Here is a 23,838-nt window from a genome sequence, read left to right on the forward strand (position 1 = left end):
GTGCACAGAGCCGCAGCATGTTTGAGTCAGCTCTGGCCTCGCTGTATCAAATGACGCAGGCTTAGTTTGGGACTTTAAGTAGGAGGGGTGGTTGGGTGGGCGGGTGGTGTGTGACAGTGTCTCATAATGTGCTCTGTGATGTGTGTCCTCTCTCTCCCTGGGCCTCAGCAGAATAATGTGCAGGGTGTGTAAGGAAGAGGCCGCGCTGGGTGATGAGGGACCAAAATATAAAAAGCAGCAAGGGCGGACAAACTGCTGAGTCCCGAAAGGAAGAGTCATGATCGCTCCATAAAAACACATCATCCAGCAGTCAGGAAGCAACAATGACTCCAACACATTCCTCTTCTGCACTTCTCTGTTTACATCTACAGCACAGCGATAGGCAGAAAGCATGTTGTTTGTGTCTCCGTGGTAAATGCATTTATGTAGCGCATTTCCAGGCTGTGTGAGCCCTCAAAGTGCTTTAACATGAAAGTCAGCATTCACCCTTTCACAAAGTTATTTTGAGGCTTCCATCCAACGTGCCACCTGTTCTAACATTCACACACAAGCCATCAGGAGCAACTTGAGGTTATGTCCACTGTTCAGCTCCTTCAGGGACAACCTGCTTCCCTTCACGGTCTCTCATGGAGAGATTCCACACGTCCGTTCTTACTACAGCAGGGAGCCTGTCCCACCACCACAGTCCCTGGCAGAACAACACAATAAAACTGTTGTGCCATACCACCAATGACACTTTATTTTGACAATTGATCTCAATTTACTTACAATTTGTTAAAGTTACGGGCTCCTTCAATACTTTTATATGTTCACTTGCCTTGCAAAATGACCTGCTACTTGATTTGTGTTTTTATTTGATTAAGTCCATCTTTATTCAATACGTCAATCAATGATCATTACTTTTGTCTTTCATATTCACTGTACCGTTACTTTTGTAACACTAAATTTCCCACTGCGTGATTAATAAGGGATTTCTGATTGAGATCCATCAAAATGTTGACTACAGGGGCTGGGAATAGAACCACCAACCTGCTGATTGGTAAACGTCTACTGGACCTCACCAACCATTGCTCAAGCATAGTATGAAAGCTTTTACCTTGTTTATGTACTCTACAAGTAATATTCCATAATTCCATAATTTCCTGACAGATCAGAGCCTCTAACAGGGGGGTATACATGGAGCAGAATGTGGCCCACAGGCACATTCATAAACACCAGCTGCGAGTGATGAGCAAATAACAGAACTCACACGCAGGGACAGCTTACTGTTGGACAATTATTTTTTTGTTATTGGGCTGATATATTCATTATTCACTCTGGTCATAAACAAGATTAGTCTTAACTTCTGCTGCTACCATCTTACCAAATTATCTCCCGAGCCAGTAGAGTCCGAGAGAGACCAACATTAACGCTGTGCACAGCAGAGGGGGGGCCTGCCAGGTGACTGTAATTACACTGAAGATGAATACCGTCTTAATTGGAATGATCAAATTAGGCCACAGTGAGGAATGTCCTTTCAGAACTACAAGGCTTTCAAGACAAATTTCACCATGAATGGGGATGATGATGATGATGATGATGATGATGATGATGATGATGATGATGATGGTAGGAGGTAAATGAAAATCATAATCCACTTCAAGGTCTGTTTGTTGTTTGCAAGTAAAGCAAAAATGATTTTCAGCCACAACATTCATGCAGTAATGTGTCTTTGAATGTAACTTGCATTGACATGATATTTTTGGAGGTCTTTCATTTCCTCATGGGAAACTCTCTGCTTCCCCATACCCTCAGGTTAGTTTTAGTACAAGTGTTTTTCAAATTGCTATGACATTTTCTTTTTTTTTTTAAAGCTGATAAAGCAGAAAGCACAAAACATAGCAACAGAAGGGCCTTGCACTAGCGTGGCAAGGTAATCGCCGGTATTCGATGAAATAAAGCAAAGACTGTATATGGCATTGGATTTGGGTTTACAATTTGGTAGTACTACCGGTACATTTGTATCCTATTATCAAGCATAGAAAACAGTACATTTCCCATAATGCAACCACTTCTGTAACCCCAAAACTCCAAACCAACAGTCTACATTGCAGGTTTCTGTTATGTGTATTACCAAGGCTAAGCGAGCACACTTTCACTAGCAGACTTTCTGGAAAAGGTTCAATAAATTTGAAATATTTTCATTTTACAATGTTTAAACAACATTATACTTTATATTCAGGCTGGTACCAGAATCTTGAAGCATATTTCTATGTAGTACACAAGACATTTAATGCACCAGTCGTGCATTAAATGCATACCATCTCTTTCAGTATTTATCAAAAGGTGGTGCTCATCATGCCCAGGAGGGTGCTTCGCTGCAGGGAGAACTGCAGAGATCATCAGAAACGTGTTAATGGTTCATTACAAGCATCAACAGGGATATCAGGCGCTGGGATTGATTAAACTGGGATTGGTCTATCTGGGAGGCAATACAGGATGTTAATGAGGATGGAGCTACTCATTTTAATCAAATGCCTCCTTGGCTATTTTGCTTTTACATCACTTATCTTTGTCTTTCAATCCTCTTCCTCACATTCAAAACATCTAAATGTCAAAAAAAAGGTGCTTTTACACTCCAAATGAATGTAATTATTAAACTAGTGTGAATAAGTGATTACAATCCAGGCTTTCAGTTTATAAATGATGTTAATTCCTGTCATGTTGTGACCTTATAAGGTGTAAATTGTTGTCCATGGGTTGACACAACTCTCTGACCTCAGAGGCTTAAGTCACCATTGCAAAACCCCATGAATACCAATACATGTACACCGACAAGACTTTAAAAAAAGGCTGTTTTCGTCAAGTACTAAAAGGTGGAGTGCTGTTATTACTCAGTGTGTTTCCCTTCTGCAGCTTTGGGTCTCATAGACTGAAAGCCTGGCGTTCGGGCTCGTTAGTACACCTTTTATAAATTCAGAAGAAACAAAGATTGAAAGAGAAGATTGCGTTCCACCACCAAAGATTCACTGCTTTCAGTTTCTTAATTTCTTCATTCTCTGCACTGCTGATAAGGGTTCCTTATATTGATCCTCAGATAACATATGCAATGCAGACACTTCAGAGACAAGCTGCTGATGCTCACCAGATTGCATACTGAGGAAGGTGGAAGCATGAGTGATCAAGTACAAAACATAACTAATTGAAAGTTCAAGGTAAACATCGCATAGAGGAAACAGTCACCTCAGGCTGGAGTTGTTATGCTTAAGTCCATCTATAAATGGATCATGTGCTTTACTATCTAGATAGAAATCAATACTGTCTCCTCCGTGGGCTTCGATCAGGGGACTGAGCAAAGACAACAAAGCATCAAGTCCTGAACCCAAAGCTCCCCCGAGACGAGGAATCGACAGGACTCTGAATCATGTCCTGGATCTCATTTAAATGTCTAAGCGGAGGAGGGACCATGTGTCTGATGTCCTCAAAAACAGCCAGGTCAGGTTGGGTGGTCAGGTGACAGGCGTAACCCTGGTGACGTTGAAGTGAGCTGCTGACCATCATGCTTTGCTCCTAATGCTGACACTGATGAATGGGTCTGGCTGTGAGAGCATATTTCCGTATGCACAGCCAAGAATGCTCTAGCACAAACCTGCATATATCTGCAGTCGGCCTAATTAACACCAGAGCTGCTTCAACCCACAGCCATGGAAAGGTCAAGGCAGTGACCTTGACCATGTGAGTCAATACTCAAAACACCATGGAGATTTACCTTGTAAAAGAAACAATTAGGGAGGAGCACAAGCTGCAAGGAAACCATCAAAGACAGCTGGATTACATCCTAAGAAACTCATTATCAGAGCAGCCATCATAAAAATGCATTCAGGCTTATGTCTTTGACATCAGAAAGAGCCAAGACTACAGGGTGAGAGCTGGAGTCAAAAACTCTCTGATAGATTCAACTCCTTTGATCCATCAAACGATGATGCTGACAGGTTAGCACTCTTAGCTTGACCACAGGTTTTAAGATGTTGGACTCTGGCATCACAACACCAGCACTCCAGAATCTATTTATAGAAATATTCTGCTGACTAATTAAAAAAACTGCTCAAAATTAAGACACGTGACCATTTAAGCAAAGTTACATTTGCTCTGGAGGAATTATTTGTATGTTAAAATGCATTGCAACTAAAGCTACCTGTTGCATTGAAACAAAGTTGACTTTAGTATATCAGAAATCATCTTCATATCTATTCAGAATCACATCAACACAAACAGAATTAAGCCTCAAAGCCCCAGCTGCGCACATACATTGGCATTACCTCAAAAAGGCAGGTCCAGTCATCTTGTTATTCCAGTCTTTGCCCTGACAACTTTCTCATGTCTCTCACTGTATGTTACCGGCAGCCTCTGAGCCTATCAGTGTCTGTGGGTGGTGAGTATGACTGAGCAAGTGAGGTATGTGTCAGTGTGTGTGTGATAGTCGTGTATGTGTTTGTGTGATGGCATGCCAGAGTATTTTTGGGTCCTGCCTGCTTAAATGCAGCTTGCATGAATCATGACTTCCCACATAGTAGGTCAGTGAGTAGGGTGAGTCATATTGCTGTCTTATATGGTAACGTGCTGCACATGTGATAGAAACACTGAGGTTATCTATAGCCGGGCCTCGCTTTTCAGCGTCTGCAGCCATGTCTCAGCTCTGTCTCAGCAATGTCGGACAATTTGATTTCCTGTCTACCCAAGATTTGGGTTTTCCTCAACATGACTCAGACTCAATTTTGGTTTCTATATTTAAGTAATGTAAATACCACAGCAGCCATACATGACTGCAAGGCAGCACACTCACCACAAAGGACAAACATACATCTTTGATTGAATGTGAAATGAATAGTAGATGTTATTGGATTTCCGATCGCGTGCTTGATATTTGCACTGACAATGACCAGTACACCTGCACAGCATTGTTTGAACCTCTTCCTGTACTATTGCAAGAAAACTAGTTTAATTCATTCATTCAAAAGCTCAAAGGCTTTATTGTCAAATGCACAATAGCTTCAGCATCGTTGTTGGCATGAAAATGGCAAGTTCTACGCTTTTCGCACAGTGCAACATAAAATATTCAAAGACACAAGGGGGGAGAAATTCAGGATTCAAGTAGATGTTGTACAACAGAGTAAGATAAACAGATCCAAAGCTAAATGCTGTACAGGGAAATAAAATTGAAATAATATATAAACAATAATGCTTTATATTTGATGTTAATTAGGCCAGTGATTGGCAGGCTAAAGGGCTGCTAGCATGAGTCTGGCCAAGACTGGATTAGGTGCTGCATTATTAATGAGGCTTGGTAGAAACCTATGGAGTAAAGACTGGGGGGCAGGAAGGAAGTCTTTAATTTTAAACAATACATTCAGTGTGTGCTTGAAGTTAAAATGCAACCGTCAAATTTGATAAAAAGCTCCCGCTCGAAGCACGCATGGAAAAAAGGCAAGTGGAAAGTCTCCCCACAGGAAAGAGTTGACACAGAGGCATCGCCCACGTCAAAACCTTCAAAAGCCACGTCTGTACGGATGTATGTGTGCAAAGCTAAGAGTGAGTGTGCGTGTGATCATGTTTTTATGTGTGTGTGTGTGTGTGTGTGTGGGCTGGAGGGTACAGTTCTGTTGATATGGCTAAGAAAAGCTGTCTTTTACACACTGATCTTGCATGTGCAATATCTCAAGTTTTACAAATTCATGCAAGAGCTCTTGTTGTTGTAGCAATATGCACACATGTGCAAAACCGGAGCAATGGTATAAATATCCCGCTGAGATCAAAGGGCTGCAGAGCCGGGCTGCGAGGAAGATGAAAGACAACATCTACCCTGATGCGACTGATTGTAACACACAGAGGACAAGCACAGAGATATCCAACATGTCTGAAAGCTGGACGCCGTGCTGGCGCCTTTTCACATCACATTCTTCTTTGTTTATATGTTCATGTACTGGTGTCACATCTTGCTCTGCAGTTCTAGCTGCCGTGAAAGACCACACACAAGACCAGCTCACAGCAAACACGCTTATTTAACCGTGCACTTTGCAGTTCTTGTTCTCTACTTTAACAAGCTGTCATTCTGGATGTTTCACAATGACAACACCACTCTTATTGTCTGGCCTTAGCAAAATTAAACTTCACTATAAAAGGAAAGCCTGATACCTTCTAAAAAACATTCTTACATTTTAAAAAAGGAACTAGATACAAACTTGTCAAATTAGTATGCCGGATATGATTGGATGGGATTTAGCTCCTTGTTAACCTGCCTTGAAACAATATTAAAGAAAAATTGTCCATTCACACGTCTTTGATTCATATATGTTGTTTTGAATCCTTTCTTTGTAATTATTATTTACTACTAGTATTTTTTATATTCCTTTTTTTTCTAAAATGAAATGGCCCCCAAAAACATTTGCCCCCCCCAAAAAAAGAAACTCAAACATTACCTGAAGTTTATATGCCTCCTAAAATGTTAATCTCCCTTGGGATAGACAAACTATTTGTGGATTGTGAAAAAATGCATTTTCTGATCTTGGTGAGAGAGCTTAGAAAAACAGATCCGTTGTTATTTAAAAATACCTAAAGATATTTGAAAATATAATTTCATCTCACAGATTTGTTCTCTCACAGGTTACATTCAAACCTGTGTGCCATGGAGGCAGTGCTTGGTGGGGTCTGTGGCAGCCGTGGTTGTCAGTTTACTCTGCAGAGAGGCCAGTATGGGTGGCGGGGGGGCTGGGGGCTGCAAAATATTCACATGTTCCAACACTTGAAGCTGAGCTCACTCACATTACCCTGCCGTAGAATGGCCATAGCGAGTCAGATGACCCATTGGCAGCAGCACACACACAGCATAGAGGAGCTAATTTAAGAAGTGATGCAAGGGAGAAAATATATGGGTACACAGACACACACACACGCACACACACACACACACACACACACACACACACACACACACACACACACACACACACACACACACACACACACACACACACACACACACACACACACACACACACACACACACACACAGGGAAGGGGACTGGAGTGTGTAACCAGTTGGTGAACTAACACACAACATCATGTCTTTAAATTACACACTGAAAAAACTGAAATGTTGACTTTAATTAAATAGATTAATTTCTAATAACTGTATTAGTTAGTTGAAAGCTACTTTAAATAAAGTCAACATTTCAGTTTTCTCAGTGCAGAAACTTTGACATCCAGCTTCTCTGTTGCTCAAACATAGAAATAATCATATCTATCATCAGTGAAGTGGTTAGATCAGGGTTCAAGAAACAGTCAAACTTAATTTCTAATTAACTACGCATCTATTTATTGTGTTGTATAAATCACATTCCCAATAGCTAAGAAGTCCAGTCACAGAAACATTAGTATCTTAAAACTGTTATGTTGATACCAAATGTATCTGCAAAACCTTCACTGTCAGTTTGTCAAGTATTTGCTTCAGGCAGCTATAGTATGATTAATGTGTATGTTCGTCAGCTTTGGTTAAGAAATGTTATGCTTCTTAACCAGAACCACAGAATTCTCATCACTTTGACCAAGACCATTTCTAGCCCAAACCAACCAATGCATGTGGTGCAGGGAAGGGGTTTGTCAAAGTGTTGTGCTTGGTTTGCACCTCCATCCACTCCCACCCCCCTCTTTCCAAAGTCTCTGATGCGAAGGAACATCACACATTCTGGTCTGAAAAGAACCTGTATTAATGAAGGTTCTTGTACACATGCGAAGTTCTGGGTTAGTGGAGCAGATAAGTGAAACAATCGTTCAAATAGTGATACAAGCACCACACTTGGTACAAATACTCCTTAGACATTACTCTTTTGAAAAAGTATGCGTGCCACTTGAAATTCAAGATCGCCACCCATTTTCCTAGATGGCCGCCATACAAACTTGTAATAGTGCAGCAGATAAGTGAAACAATCGTTGAAATAGTGAAACAAGCACTAAACTTGGTACAAATACTACTTAGACATTACTCTTTTGAAAAAGTATTTGAAATTCATGATGGCTGCCCATTTTTCAAGATGGCCGCCAAGCAGACTTGTAAATGGGGACATTTGACACATAATCTCACCACTTTGATCAATTTGGATGATCTTGGTGTCTAAAAGTATAGGGATTTTTAACTGTTCATAACCCTCACACTTGCAGCTACATAGCCTTGTGCAGCTAAGACCATATCCGTAGCATTTGCACCTTCCTTTGCATTCTGAATGGCTTCCACACTTGGTCAGCTGTTGGCAAATCTCTGCAATGGGTGGAGGTTGTGAAGTGTTGTCCAGAAGACCTTCCATCTATCTCCACTCTTTGTCCATCCCCAGTCAGCAGGACTCTGTGTCTCTGTTCGGGGCAGTATTGTCTGACTCCATATGCAGCCTGCTTGATAGGAAGCACGCTTGACACATCAGCAGAAGCTGGTTCCTGGTTCCTGTCCGAAGAAGTGTAGCAGCCTGCTTGATAGGCAGCACGCTTGATATGCTGAAGTAATGCTACACGAGTTGGAGGAATGGCTTCATAAGGCCTCTGTTTCCGAGCAAAAATGTCCACTCTGGCATCATCTACACATGCAACTGTACTGGACCTGTCATACATTGTCACCACAAACTTCTTGAGGACCTCCAGATCATCATCACCTGCTGTTGGTGGGTACTTATCAGATTCAGTCGGCAACAATACACAGATCGGTGCAGTCAGGTTTCTGTTTACTACATTTCTCTCACTTTGGATTGTTACCTCATATCCTCATTCATGACTTTAAGGATGGCAACGACATCAGATGCCTCAACACACACATCCCAGGTTTGCCATGCAGACTTTTTCCCTGTGCTGCGGAAGCCTAAAACAACATCGCAACCAGTGAAGGCATGAAAGAAGAGTATTCCTTTGCTTTTTTCTAGTCCGATAGAGGTGTAAAGGTCATGTATTGGAAACCACCTCAGGTTGCATCCTTGGCCAAAGGACACCCACAACTGCAGCCAACCAATTCGTTGAATGAGAGGCAGAACACTGATTGCTATGATGAGGACATCTGTGTCACTGGCCTTAACCATCAGGACCTTGCTCCCCTCCTCCACTGCATGCCTGGCATGTACAAAGAGTCAGGCAGCTCTGGAACTGTCTTCACCTTCTCCTCTCCAAGTCTCACAGGTTCACGGTATTCACCCTGATTGTCTTTGGTTGGATGTTGGAAAGCTGAGATGCTGGTGCCATGAAAAGAGGTGGTTGCAGTTGTTGCAGTGGGGTTGTGGTCAGTGTTGTCCATGGCTGTTGTGGTGAACAACCCTCTCCTCAGAACCTGTGGGCAGACTACCCCATCCTCTCTGTTCCTGTTGACCATTGCATCTCCAAGCTGCGCAGACATTTCCAGTACTCTGTCATATCAAATGCTAAGGCCATGTTCATGAAGCATTGTCACCAGCATCCTTTTCCTAGTCTTGGCATATATTGACATTCCCATGTAGATGGGGAATGGTGTTTCCCGATCTTTGGAATGCCTGTGAGTCGATGCTCCTTCCTTGTGTCTTGTGTAGCAGTTATACTACAGGAGCTGTGCAACTGCAAGGTCTGACTTGGAGGCACCAAATCTCAGTTGTGATTTGATGTCAGCCCTGTGTTCAATCATGCCTACAAATTGAAGAAGGCTGGGTGGAATGGCATCCTCAATACATCCCTCATGGAAGGTTCCATAGAAGGAAAACTTGTGGTCCAGCATGTGTCTCCTCAATATCTTGGCTGCTTTGGTAAGTGTCATAGCATTACTCTAGTCAGAGGCTTGTGACAGTGCAAAGCCTACATCGTTTTGAAAAGCCAGCAGGAAATCTCTTCCCTTCTTGTGAGCTTCCAGCTCAGGTATTTCAGCCAACAGTGTGTCCTTCAGTCTGGTGGCGTTCACATCCGGTGTCTCCATACCCAGCTGTTCTAGATGGTGTTTGTACAGGTTGACCATATCAGCAAGTCTGAATATTGCAGGCCCCTCAGAACTTAATTTGGTCTCCACTTTGTATGTTGCTAGTTCTGAAAATGCCAGTGGGTGGACATCCCACTGCTGGCTCTGCTCACTCTTTTCAACATTTCTCAGGTAGGCTCTCTCTCTGTTGTACAGGGATGTCAAACTTGAGCTCCTGTGCTATGAAATCTCCACCACTCTGTACTTTCAGGAGCCTTCCGTCATTTGCAGTTTTAGCACAGTCATTGAGTCTTTTGTTACGCTTCATGTACATGGCATATCTCAGTTCTGATGCTGGCTCTTTATGTTCGTTTTGCCCTTCTTCTGATAGAGCACTTTGAGGTCAAAGCCTTCTCTTTCTTGCCCTGTCCAGTTTGGTGTTCTTGAAAAGATCTCGGCAGCTCTGGTGGTACTGTGCCATGTTCCTCCTCAGTGTTTCTTCTATTCCACCACCCTCATCCAGTCTGGTTGGATCCAGAACAATGGGCATCTCATTCAGGGCATGGAACAGGGGGATATTGGTCGCAATCATGGTGTAGCCATCTTGTTCAGATGCATAACGTTTAGGTGTGGATTTTAGATCCTCATTATCTTTGTCCTCTTGGCAAATACAACATTTGCCCCAATCAGTTTTCCATTTAGATGATCCTGGAGTTGAACTTGCCATCTTGTTCGGTAATGAATGAATTAATGCAGTAAGGCAGAGGGTTTATCCTTTTACCACCTTTACCAAGTCCTGTGCGATCTGTACACCTTCTGGGTGACTACATGCAAAGTCATAGTAAAGCTCGGCTCTCCCGCGCTGGCACACCCTGTTGATTCAGGTGCGGCTATCTAACTACATATAACTAATATCTAACTACTAGCTAACTGTGGTGAGGCTTGAATTAGATAGCATTTGGGACACTAAACTATACTATTACCACTACTACTAGTTACAGTAAAGCTTGTTTAGCCGACACTGAACCCCATGCTGGGTTTCACAGCAGTGTGATGTCACCAGTGTGCCCTGTCTGTGCCCTGACATCCACTCTTTTCTGACTCTCTCTCCCCCCTCACTGGGGGTGCATCCAATTCAGTTCTCATTCCTGGGATATGTTCCACATCAATCAGCTGTAGGTGCTGTCTTCATGCACAATGTGTTAGAGTCGGAAATGCTTAATCACACACAGAGACCCTCAGGTGGTTTAGCCCGTGACCAACATAGTGGATTATTTTTTATCTAAGGCCAGAATAAGGCAAAAGTAAGCTTTTGAGAGGTTTAAGGGTCCCAGATTTGGATTCTACATGGTAAAAAATGTATATATTGATGTCAGAATCATCCATATTGGCCAGGTCTTTGCATATGTATTACTGCTTATGGCGGCCATCTTGAAAATGGGCAGCCATCTTGAATTTCAAGTGGCCCGCATACTTTTTGAAAAGAGTAATGTCTAAGGAGTATCTGTGCCAATTATGGTGCTTGTATCACCATTTGAACGATTCTTCTGAAAATATGATGTTATCTGCTCCACTAGGTGAACATATTCACTGGGAGATAAGGTTAAGCCACCAAGCCACAACAGTTGGCAAGGAAAACTTCCTCAGATTGTTTCTCTCGTTTCCTTTAATCTTTAATCAAATACTTCCTCACATTTACACAATGTTGGAACATATGTTGCATGAATAAAGGAAGCTGTGGAGCACATGTTTCCATTCTTTCAAGTAAGAAAGTGAAAAGAAAATAGTCACAAATCAGATTACCTTTGCCAGAAGAATGACGTGTCCTAACCCAAAAAGTACCCGTATGTAGGCGAGCTGAGCTTGAAAGTTCTGAACTCAACTGAGCCATCTGAACTGAGCAATCTCCATGACAACTAAGTATCTCCATCTGCTTAGGATGTTTTCCTCTGGCAAAATACACGACTCCTCTTTTTGTAAGTTCCAAAAATTGTCTTTGAAAATAGAATCATCCAATATGTTAAGAGTCCTGGTGACATGTATGTATATAGGGTGGACTATAATTCAAAAAGCATCATCCAGACTTTAAAACGTATTGTCTGCAGCATCACCAAGCAATATATCGTGATTTCGTTGCCACAATTGAGAGGCACTGTGATATGTTGCGGTATCAATGTCCTTAGTGGACACAACATAGCTGCTTCTACTTATCTCTCTCCATATTCTCTTATCTCAGTGGTTTCTGAAACCACTGTGCTCATTTCACAGAGTTTGTTAAAGCGCGGCCATTTGAACCATGTGCAACAGTTAGCACTCTGACTGATGATATGAAGTGCTGCTGATTTGAGTGATTTGGTTGCATGAAGGTACTTGACATGACTGAAAACCACAAAAGAAATGGTCACAAAACCCAGAATTTTGTGATTTGAACATGTGCATGTAGACTGTGAGCTCTCCGACATAATTCCTGATATGCACACATCACATTACCGGTATCTAATGTAAAGCGTCAGTGCAGAGCATGTAGCATCAGTCAGATTTGTCAAAGTATATACCAACACAAGTCCCGACTGCTTCAAATCAAGTGCGGGGGCACAGAATGAAAGGTCATGGTTTCAAGTGTACATAGATGTGACACAGTGCGGTTTGGCGGCTTTTGGGCAGAAGTATTGATGACTCAACCTGAGAAAAGAAAGCTGTGCTTATTTATTGGACTCCTTCAAACGCCCCAGCATCACAGTGTCACAGTGGAAATATTCACAGGGAGGAGGAAGTGTGTGTCAGATGTCAGAGGCGTTATTTGGTTTTCACCACTTGGTTCAAAAACACAGAGGGGTCATGAGTATATTTCTGAGGGTGTGTTTCTGGTTCATTTTAGGAAGTTTTAACTCCATATGATCTTTACTCAAGTGCTGTACTTAAGAACACACTTTTACTTTATTTGAGTTTTTCCTTTCTGTTCAACTTTATGCTTCTACTCCACTTCAATTCAAAGGAAAGGAAATTATTTTTTTTACAGATTTAGTTACTTCAGAAATTCCGATTTTTACGGTTGAGAATAACTTTGTACAATGCAGTGCTTTTATTTAGATTAAAGTATTCAAAATTGTATCTAAGTATCTTAAGAAATTGACATTTCCAGCAATTTTGACAATATTGAGGTCAAATATTTTGTCAAACAATTCTCAAATTTGAAGATTTGCTGCTTTTCCTTAATTTAAAAATATATATTTTAGAGTTCAGTAATAAATACTTTAAGTACATTTGTTATCATTATTTTACTCAAGTATGATTATGAATGCAGTTATTTTACTTGTATTGGAGTATTTTTACAGTGAAATATTAGTACTTTTACTCTTTCCACCACTGGTCCTGCAGATATTAGAGAAATCTGTTGTTGCAATCTGACTAATAACCTATGTTGTGCACTCCCACATTACGATCGTACACAGTTTGGGTGGTGAGCGTAAGGGATACTGCTCATATAACTCAGCCACACTCTTGTCTTAGTCAGTCGATAGTGAGAGATCAATATTTATCTCTGGGATTATTGATTTCATCTTGATTTAAACACTGGGTTTTAATAGACACAGTAACAGCAAGCGGGTATTTCTGGATTGCAGAAGCCTGAAATCACAGCAGTATATTACACCCAGACCACAGCTCAGCTCACACACCAGTGGTACGGTCGGTGACATTCTTCTGAGCGATGTGAGATTGATTTTTCCATCACGGCTGGAAATGACTAATCCGATAATCAGCTGAAAGCATCTATATCTTTGTTTCTATAGGCAGCACACAGTCAGAGCTGGACCTGTTTTCACATATTGGTCCTCTTCTGAAGGGATTTCCTTTTTTCACTCGACAAAAGGAGCAGTGACATAAACAGAAACATATCCGATTCATCCTCCAGTGCCGTGTAGTCCACTGACTGCAGAAAAGCCTGTGCCATTTCTTAGTCATTATGGCTGATATGACGCCAAACTGAGTGTTCATCTCTCTGTCTATCCAACCCCTTAGAAAATAGAATACAAAAACTGATATTAAAAGTGCCTTGATAAGACTGAAACCGTTCAGTATTCCTGTATGTTCATTTCTCTTTCAGAGTCAACTTGAAAAGCCTGACTGAGGGATTTTCTTATGCGGTTGTACTCACATACAAATCATTCAAAAGGGAAGTGATGACATATGCAAATGTTTTTTTTTACCGAAAGTAGTTCAGATTAAGAACCAACTTTCCATCATAGTCAAAAAAAAGTGTTCTTTTTCATTATTTCTCATTAGATCAAATGATTGTGTTAGGTGAAAAAATTAATGATGAACCTACACATTTATATTGTTCAATCTGTAACTATGAGCAGTGGAGCAGGAGATTTGGGGAATTTACAACAGCTACAATATCTGCAAAAAGCTAAAGAACTAGAGAAGTATCATACAAATCAAAATCCCAATTTCTGTAGAGTCCATAAATATGCTTAAAGCGTGCTGAAGCAACATGTCACAATACACATGTGTATGATCTCCTTAGCTCCACCCATTCACTGTTGAAACAAAAGGGACATTACACCAAACAAAGTAAACATGGCAGCACATTATTTAAAAGTCTTCATCAAGTGAACTACAAAGCAAATAATCAAAAATATATTAAATGATCATTAGCAGCTTAGGGCACCAGCTGTTAAAAAAATGTACTTTCTATGTGCTGCAAACACTAATTGTTGAAGGAAATACCTATGACTGTACTTGTACTTTTTCACACTTTTCAGTGAAACCAGTGGCAGAAGTACCTCCACTGGGGTTCTCACTCAGCCTGAACACTGAAAAAACTGATCTGTTGACTTTAATTAAATGTTTTATATCAATACATTTCACATAATTGTATTAAGTTAGTTGAAAGCAAAAATATTAAGTTGATCCTAATATAACTTTCAACGAACCTGATACAGTTATGTGAAATCTGTTGACAATAAAGTCAGCGATTCATTTCAGTGCAGTCCAGTGCAGAACATACCTAGTAAGGCACAGAGGAGCCCAGCCTTCCCCTCAGATCAGCCCTGTGGAAACCTCTGTGGATAAAAACGCAGACGCAAGCGGCGGCTATTTGCGGAGGACAGACAGCGTTGGCTGAAATGACACGTTGGACGGTTTGTGGCAGGACATTGGCTTTTTTCTAGTGGCACACAGTTCTTGGAAGGCATGATTGATGCACATCTCCAATCCAGTGTCCGGAGCGTTTGAGCTGGTCTGCGGCCGTGCAGCTGCCACACAGTGGACGCGGCCTGCGAGCATGCCGCTCTGAAGCTCCAACAGGCTGAACGGCTCTGTTTTATCCCGCCGTGGCTTCCTGACCGAGGTCGCCCTCTCTGCACACCACTAATGACTCCCTGAAACGCTGACAGCCACGGCCGCAGAGAAGCTCCCATTTGTTTGTTTGCGTGTCAGACAGTGCACTAAGCCCCCGGCCGTAGGAGGCTATTTTTACCTGCCTAATCCTTCAATGGATTTATAAAGGACCAAACTTGCCAGATGACAAAAATAAACATGAGACACTTTATGTTATAGTACAAGGTTTATGTCTCATCTGTCATTATTTTCGCCCCTTTGAATTTCCATTATGAATAAAATCCTTGCATCATGCAGTAGTAGTTATGGAAAGGGATATCGGCCTTATTATAGAACATGAGTGCATTTCTGGGACAGACACCATGACATTTGATAAATCAGACCTATAAGAAGAATTGTGTTATGACAACAGTGTCCATAGGATTCAGTTCTCTCAGAACTGACAGACATGTCTCACATTCGACATTCCGCTCAGCTAAGCATTAACTTTGCTGCTAATCTGCTGAGGTGGTTGGGGACAAACATGACCACACACAGACTGCATGAACCCCGCCCCCTCCCCAGGCGTTTATCAGGAGCAGACTCTTCTGAGTGTCTAGAATCATGCAGACATTACCATGAAGAGGCTGGGCTGAGCTTCCACCTCTTGCCCTTTAATAGCTTTAAAGCATTACACTGGGACAGAGGCCCATTTTCCCCAGCAGTATCTCTCACTCCTGGGATGCCCTGCTGTGAGCCAATGGGCATTCCACAACTCACAACTAACTCCTACGGGGCATGGTAAACAGTATATTTTCTTTCTCTTTTTCTGTAAGAACATATCCAAAAATAGGGTATCAGCCTTAGTCGTCGTAATATGAAAGGAAAAAATGTTTTCCCCACATTTGTTATTTATTTTTTTGAAGGTCTGCACATCCACGTTTGTAAGTAAATGAATCCAGGAGTAAAAATGTTCTAGAACAAAATCAGTCTCTCTGAGATTACAACAACTCTGACAAAAATGGCAAATAACTGAACGTGAATAAGAAGAGGGAAAGGTCTAAAGGTGACACCGGACGCCACGCATCATTACATGTTAAGTCAAAGGAAAGGCGAGGATAGACGCATATTTTCACAGGCCAAACGAAGGAAGTTAACGGTGTTGCAATGCTTAATTCGCAACAGTTGAACTTTTTCAGCTCCAGCGATAGATTCAGTAGGAAGAATCTCAGCCTGTCGTCACTGACCAAAACCAAAAACCAGTCGTTGGCCCTGGGTGACGGCATAGAGAGCTCAGTTCCTCATATTTGTTCAGAAACTGGACAAAAAAACTGTGTTCACAGATGTAAAACCACCCACTGTCTGGCAAATACAGTCGCTACCTTATTTATGTCTGTATGACATTGGCGTGAGTATGGGCAGAGCAGCTACATGTTAGCCTAGCCTGATGAACTGATCTCCATTCAGAAAACAAAACACTTGTCAATGCATTAATCATAGTTTTTACTTACCGGTATCATTATGTTAGAATGTTGGCATCTTATGATATGTATATTACAATTAAATCACTGTAAAATCATTTCAATGTGTTGTTGGTATCTAAACGGACATTAGCCCTGCCTCCTCGCTAGCGTGTTTAGCAACGTGATAGCAGGAGATTTATATCCAGGAGTAGATGAATGTGTGTTGTTCCTCCCCGGTTGCTCCCTCTGCCCTCTGTCCGTGGCGAGGTCCTTCACATGTCCCACTTTCCTGTTCCAGACCCAGCTCACTGCTCAATATGTTCTAATGTATAGCCAGCCATCGACTCAACATGAGCTCAATACAGTGAACACTCTACAATGTGAATGTCATCTGGTTTAACCTCTGAGTAGACAGTGTCATTTTCCTACATCACATCATGGCAAAACGATGTGATGATCAGTGATCCATCCTCTCCCGTGTTTGTAGATGCATCTATCCAGCCTGACCTCCCTACACAAACTCTGATCAGACAAGTATTTGTGAGCGATCAGAAACAAACATTATACAGGAGGAAATAAGCTTCCCTTAGAATGCGAATGGTAATGCAGTTTTGTTTTACGAGAAGGTGATTTTTAGTCATCAAGTGTGACCTCAGTTGTTTTTCTGGTTTTAGGGGTTAGGTTTGTCTGTTGAGACTTGTCTTTCCTCTGTGTGGTGAACAAAACATTTGTTTCTTGGCAGCACGTTGGCAAACTGGTTTAGGTGAGATTTTTGCTTTTTCTTGAATCTTAATCAAACACAGCTCACTGAAGGAAAGCAGAGTGATGTGGATTGATCACTTTCAGCAGTCCCCGCCCTCTGAGGAAGAGAGCAACACCCATGTGAATGTGATTTTCAGTTAAAAAAGTTATCCTGAATCTGTTTAAGACACACGCTTTAGAAAACATAAATGGCATTATTGCAGCTGTGAGTCTAGTTGACGTGACATTTGAAGTAAAATTAGGAAAAATATCAAAGTAACCAAGACTTTGGTTTAACTTTACACTTGACTCAAGAACCACTTGCATTTGACACAAAAACAACACCGCAATAATTTCAAACTCTTGTCTTAGTTTGACTGGATAGCTGTACAAGCGATCACATTAGAGAAAATGTATATTTAAAAAAAGTGATAATTATAACTGGGAATTATAACTTTGTGAATGTTTTTTCTAAATGTTAGATTTTCATAATCACTAAATAATTCAGTGTGCTTTATTGTCTTTTTCTCCGGTGTATTTATATCATAGTATCTATGATACCCAAGACTTTTCTAAGCTGTAGGTTAGCAGGTTAAAGTGAAATACTTAGCATTCAGTTGCTTGGTTACATCTGCCCACCACATGGATTCGCCTGTACAAGTTCCAGACTTTACTAGTGAAATGTAGCCGTCATGCAGCTGTCTTAAAAACGCCGCTTCATTAGTCTGATTCATAATGAATTGATTATAAAGTAGCACTTCAAGCCTTCCTACATTCCAGCAGTGTTTTGGGGCTGTCTCTCGGGCTCTCAGTCCCTGCACACAGGCTCCAGCATGAGCAGGGTTTACTAGCGTGGCTCAGCACAGCCTCTGGTCGTCTCTCGCCTCATATGGTGAACTTTCCTCACCTCTGCAGCTCGCAAAGCTCGTAAAAAGCTGCAGCCCAGACTTCACCTGTCAGGGCAACGGTTGGGAATGAGTCATGGTCCATTCATCAACAACACTGACTGCAGGTTATTTGAGGGAAGAGCTGACGTCAACTAAACTGACTGCCGCTGCTCCGCCTTCGTTTTTTCCAGTAGAAACGTATCCGTGCGGAGTAAAAATCCACAGTCATGTGTAATGTTAACATTGTATAATTTGTCTGCACTGAAAAAAATGAAACATGACTTTAATTAAATGTAATATGTCAACAGATTTCACATAACTGTATTTGGTTAGTTGAAAGCAATAATATTAAGTTGAAGCTATTTAAACTTAATATTATATTATTTAAATAGCTCCAACTGAATAGTGTACAGTTTTTTCAGAGTGTGTGTGCAACACGCAGACTTATTCTGATCTCTTGCACATCCTGTGTGAATGTCGTAATATTGTTTCTAAAAGTTCCTCGGGCTCGTCACAACAAACTGGTGAGGTGATGCTGGGGGGGGGGGGGGGGGGCAGAAGAGACTCGTAAACAGCTCACAAAGCACCGGGGTTGCTGCAGGACATGCATCCCCTCCCATTCTTTCACACACACACACACACACACACACACACACACACACACACACACACACACACACACACACACACACACACACACACACACACACACACACACACACACACACACACACACACACACACACACAAAGTGGAGATGGAGGAGGTGGGGGCATTTGGACTCTATTTCACTTCCCCATTCCCACAGAGGGCCACACACACACACACACGCACACGCACACACACACATACACACATGCACACGCACACACACACACACACACACACACACACACACACACACACACACACACATACACACACACACACACACACACACACACACACACACACACACACACACACACACACAGTCCGTCCTGTGTTGGGAGGATTACTCAGTGAGTAAACAGGTCTGCACAAATGTCTCACTGTCCTTGTACTTTAGCAGTGAGAACAATAAGTCAGTGTTTTAAGATATATTTGTCCTAAATCCTGCATTACACTCTAGATAGTTTAAGGTGATTTTTTCCAACATCTGCAATATTTCCTTCCCGTTTTGACTTCCTGATTTTAGTGTTTGTGGTATGTTGCATCATTGGACATTGGAAGTCATAATAAACATCACTCCTTTGTTGAGATTGATGTTTTGAAGGAGAATATTCCTAAACTTGTATCGTATTTTGTCCTTTAGCTTGGAGTAGTTAATGACTTTAGGTGGCTGAATACGCTAGACATCTTGTTTTATATGTTATAAAAAGCATTGATTGGATGTTTTCCAATGCTACAACCTGTCCGGCTATCAAAAAAATGTTTTTGGTCACATCCTGCATTAAAATTGGCCTTTTTTATTAATTATAACCACAATTGTTCCATAACTTTAAAAGTCTTAATAGTGATTATTAACCCTTACCACATCCTAGCCAATGTGTGTCTTTCTAAACTGCAGCCTTTAGCTACCGTGCATACATAATGTAGATTTATCGAAAAAAGTTGACTTTGAATTTGATTGTATTTGTTAGTTGTAGGCAGTGGTGTAAAGTAACTAAGTACATTTACGCAAGTATTTTACCCAAGTTCAATTTTTTGCTACTTTGTAACTTCTACTCCACTACAATTCAGAGGTAAATGGTGTACTTTTACTCACTACATGTATTTAATCCCTTTAGTTACTTTACAGATCTGGATTAATGATGGTAAATATACTCACCCTTAAATCAGACTTTAGTTCACCTGGAGTAAATCCAGCAGCTACCCTGCAGTATACAAAGCCATTCAAACTAGCTGCACCTTTACCAGCTCTGAGAACACTTTAATGATCAATAATTATAAAACATATCAGAGATATTATTCTGAAATGGACCAATCAAACAATGGCTACTTTTACTGTCGCTACTTTAAGTACAATTAGATGAGAGTACTTTCTACTTTCACTGGAGGAACATTTTGAGTGCAGGACTTATCGAATGAAAAAAAGCATTTAAGTCAGGTAGCCTAATGAGTTACACTAATATGTATTATATACAAATCTATATTTTAAGAATTAACTTCAAATAGTTCAAATTGAATCTCACTGCACACACACATGCACACACACACACACACACACACACACACACACACACACACACACACACACACACACACACACACACACACACACACACACACACACACACACACACACACACACACACACACACACACACACACACACAGAAGAACGCTCTGAAGTCTGAAACTTTTTTCTTTTTTTTGCACCCTGAGTCATAATATGAAGGAGGAAGCCAGGAATGAGTCAGAAATGTTCCACAAGTCTAATAGTACATCTCAGTGCAGCATGAATGACTCTCAGCCGGGGACTGTTTGTCTCACGACATAATAAATACAACCAGTGACGAGACTGAACTTGCTGTCTGGAGACAATGAAATCTCTGATGGATAAACAGTGGTGCTGGAGGTTGCGGCTGCAGCAGAGCAGCGAGGTTTCCTGAGGTGAACGTCTCTCGGCCTGTGACCACCTCGGAGGAACACCCCAATGGTTTATGCTCGTGCATTGTGTGTGGTAACGCAACACCATACTCCAGTGAAAAATCTGAAAAACACACACACTGCCCTCTCTGCAGCCACTCTTTGAAATTATACTCCATGCCACAAATTAATTGGCTTTGCAGATGAATGAGACGTGCATTAAGTGCTAAGAGCTGAATTGAGAGGCTTAGTGGGGCAGCATCACATCAAAGCTCCGCCAATTATGTTGGGTTTCCCCACTGCATTAGAGGAGCGCTGCTCGCCGTGAGGGGGATGGAAGGCTGAGTGGAGGATCCTGGGTAGTTATCAATCCAAGCTTTTCCTCTGTGAATCTGACCGGAGAACATCTGTCAGTCCTTCCCCCTCACACAGGAGAAAGCTAGCAATAACTGGATTTATGAGTCATTTCATTAAACTGCAGTATTTAGACAGTAAAAGCTTTTCTTTGGCTCCACACTGACTTCTATTTCTGCCTCCAGATCAGCTCTGACTCTGAAACCTGCAAATAGTGTGCGTTTTATTAACCATAACCATAATACAACCACACTCTTTCTTTATTTAAATCAAGTTGCTTAACTCTAACCATGACTTCACCCAGGTGCAACTTTCTCGACCGCAGCCTTGAGATATACCAGGCATAAATATTGTAGATTTATTGTAAAAGAAAGTTCCCTTTGAATTAGAATGTATTTGTTGGTTGTCTATGTACATTATATATATAACTTATGCTATTTATTTCCAATACCTGTTTCCTGATAGTGTTTTGTATTGATGTAAGACATGATATTATGAGATTTGTATGTATTAGTTATTAGAAAACTTGAATTTAAAGACAAAAAAATCTTGGTAAAGTTGATTTGTACATGCAGGTAGAAAAAAAGCTGCATTTAAGATGGGTCAGTCAAATAAACAGTTCTACTTTCTGCGCTGGCAAAGAACTTCAGAGCTGATAAATATTTGTTGCACAACAAGTAAAAGTAATTCTTCAAAAGGCTGAGGCAAACTGGGAAGCAAATCAAATCATATTATTACAACAATAAGGATTTTGGATTTCAGTTAGTGCTGCTCCAGAGCATCACAAAAATAAAGGGACTAACCAATCAAATGCATCTGTTGGAGCATGTGACCTCATCTCTGGTATGGCTGCAGGCTGGAGCATTTTTACTGAATATAATAACAACAAGTATATTTTATCCATCAATATTTTAACTTTAATTTCAAGCAGAAACTTTGGATTGAAGATGACATCGATTGCAGATGTTCAGGATTTTATAAAGTAGGAGCATCAGATCTCTGGATGTTATGTGAATATTAAAACGTAATTTTCTTTCAATAGAACTGCAGCAAATTAGAGATTTAATTTCTTTCCCATCTGTAATTTTCTTTTATTGATTGATGTATTATTCAATCAAAGAAATAATTATAATAGTACTTCTTAAGTAGTTAATTATATGCATTTTGTGTTGCATTCACCACTAATGAAGTATAGAATATCAATAAAGTACTTAACTAAAGTTTGTTTTCTTTCATTCAAATTGTCATACTTCATTTTGTGACCGACCTCTTGCATACTTTTACAGTGAGCAAATGGAAGCTATAAAATCATTAGGTGAGAGTAAAACCTTAACCTTCCTCGAGGAAGACCACTCCATCAGCCAATCAATGGCCTCCACAGAGCCCCAGAGATTTATTTCACTGTCCAATAAAACTTTGCGAGCAGGGAAGTGAAGTGGGAAGGGGAGTCCGTCAATGTCACAAACCACTGAGACGTTATCGTGTTTAACCGCTCATCGACCTGCTCTCCTGCGCTCTGTTTGCCAACAGGTACCTCCCCCCACCGTGTTGATGAAAAGCCCAACAATGCTCGAGAGGCGGGAGGCTGAAGAGACCCATCAATGAGTTCCTGTCTCCCCGGGAAGCCACTGTTTACTCAGCACAGGGCGAGCTGTGGAGCAGCACAATGGTGTTGCTGCGCCTCATATTGATGTCATACTACTCATCTCCACATTATCCCTGCTATTGATTAGTCTGATCTCAGCCTGCAGCGCCGGGGAGCAACAACAAACACAGCCCTTCTTTTTCTCTCCGCTCATTTCCCCGTCTCATCCCACTGACACCCACACAGTCAGTCCCCTGCATTATGGTTTATCGATCAGAGCCGGGTCAATGCTGCTGAGATTCCTAAAGTCCTGTGCACAATCACACAAAATGAGCAGCAAATAGTTTTTCCAGAGGAATGATCATTAGGAAGACGCAGTTTGGTGTTCACAAAGCACACACATTCAGTCACTGGAGGAAGAGATTGTTGCTCTAAAACAGCCCCTGTGTTCATGTGTCAGACGTTGTTAGAGGGGTGTTGTTGTGCAGAACAAACTTGGAAGATGCTGTCTAATCATGCTAGTAAAAAACACATTTCTCAGAGAGTCGCTCAGCTGTGAGAAGCTGTACAGTGGAAAATGTGAATCACCCACTGTAACAACCCAAAATACATTTGTGGAAATGTAGGCTGGGCCCACCACCCCTCATTGTTTCCACACAGGAAAATGTGGAGGGGTTTAACATTCATAAAATCCGACTGTATCACATCCCTGCCTGCAGGAGATCTGAGGGGGGAGGGGAGTGGGCAGAACAGCTTTTTGATCTAATGCTTGATGAGTCACATGGCATTTAGTTGAAGCAAATCATTTGAATGCTCCACACTGTAAAACACATTCATCTTTTCAAATGTAGATTTGGACTTCAAGGATCGTTCTTCTTTTTTTTTCTATCAAGTCTTTCTGAGAACTGTGTGAGGTTAGGTGATTACAGCTCACAACAGTCCAACCGTTTATCCAGATTATACAAACCATGTTTTTTCTTGCTCTAG

General features: G+C 41.3%; 1 protein-coding gene across 2 annotated transcripts in view; it reads right to left on the reverse strand.

Moving 5' to 3' along the window:
- Nucleotides 1-23,838, reverse strand: part of bach2b (BTB and CNC homology 1, basic leucine zipper transcription factor 2b) — an 87,289-nt gene that overhangs the window by 34,714 nt on the left and 28,737 nt on the right. The window contains exon 1 of one of the 2 annotated variants that reach the window (XM_063901828.1): nt 4,299-4,354. The exons of the other annotated variant lie outside the window; for it this stretch is intronic. The gene's annotated coding sequence lies outside the window, so the exon portion shown is untranslated. Of the gene's footprint in view, nt 1-4,298; nt 4,355-23,838 lie in introns of those variants that run through there. 2 annotated transcript variants of the gene reach the window in all.

The sequence above is a fragment of the Eleginops maclovinus genome, chromosome 15, assembly GCF_036324505.1.
Source record: "Eleginops maclovinus isolate JMC-PN-2008 ecotype Puerto Natales chromosome 15, JC_Emac_rtc_rv5, whole genome shotgun sequence".
NCBI classification, from domain to species: domain Eukaryota; kingdom Metazoa; phylum Chordata; class Actinopteri; order Perciformes; family Eleginopidae; genus Eleginops; species Eleginops maclovinus.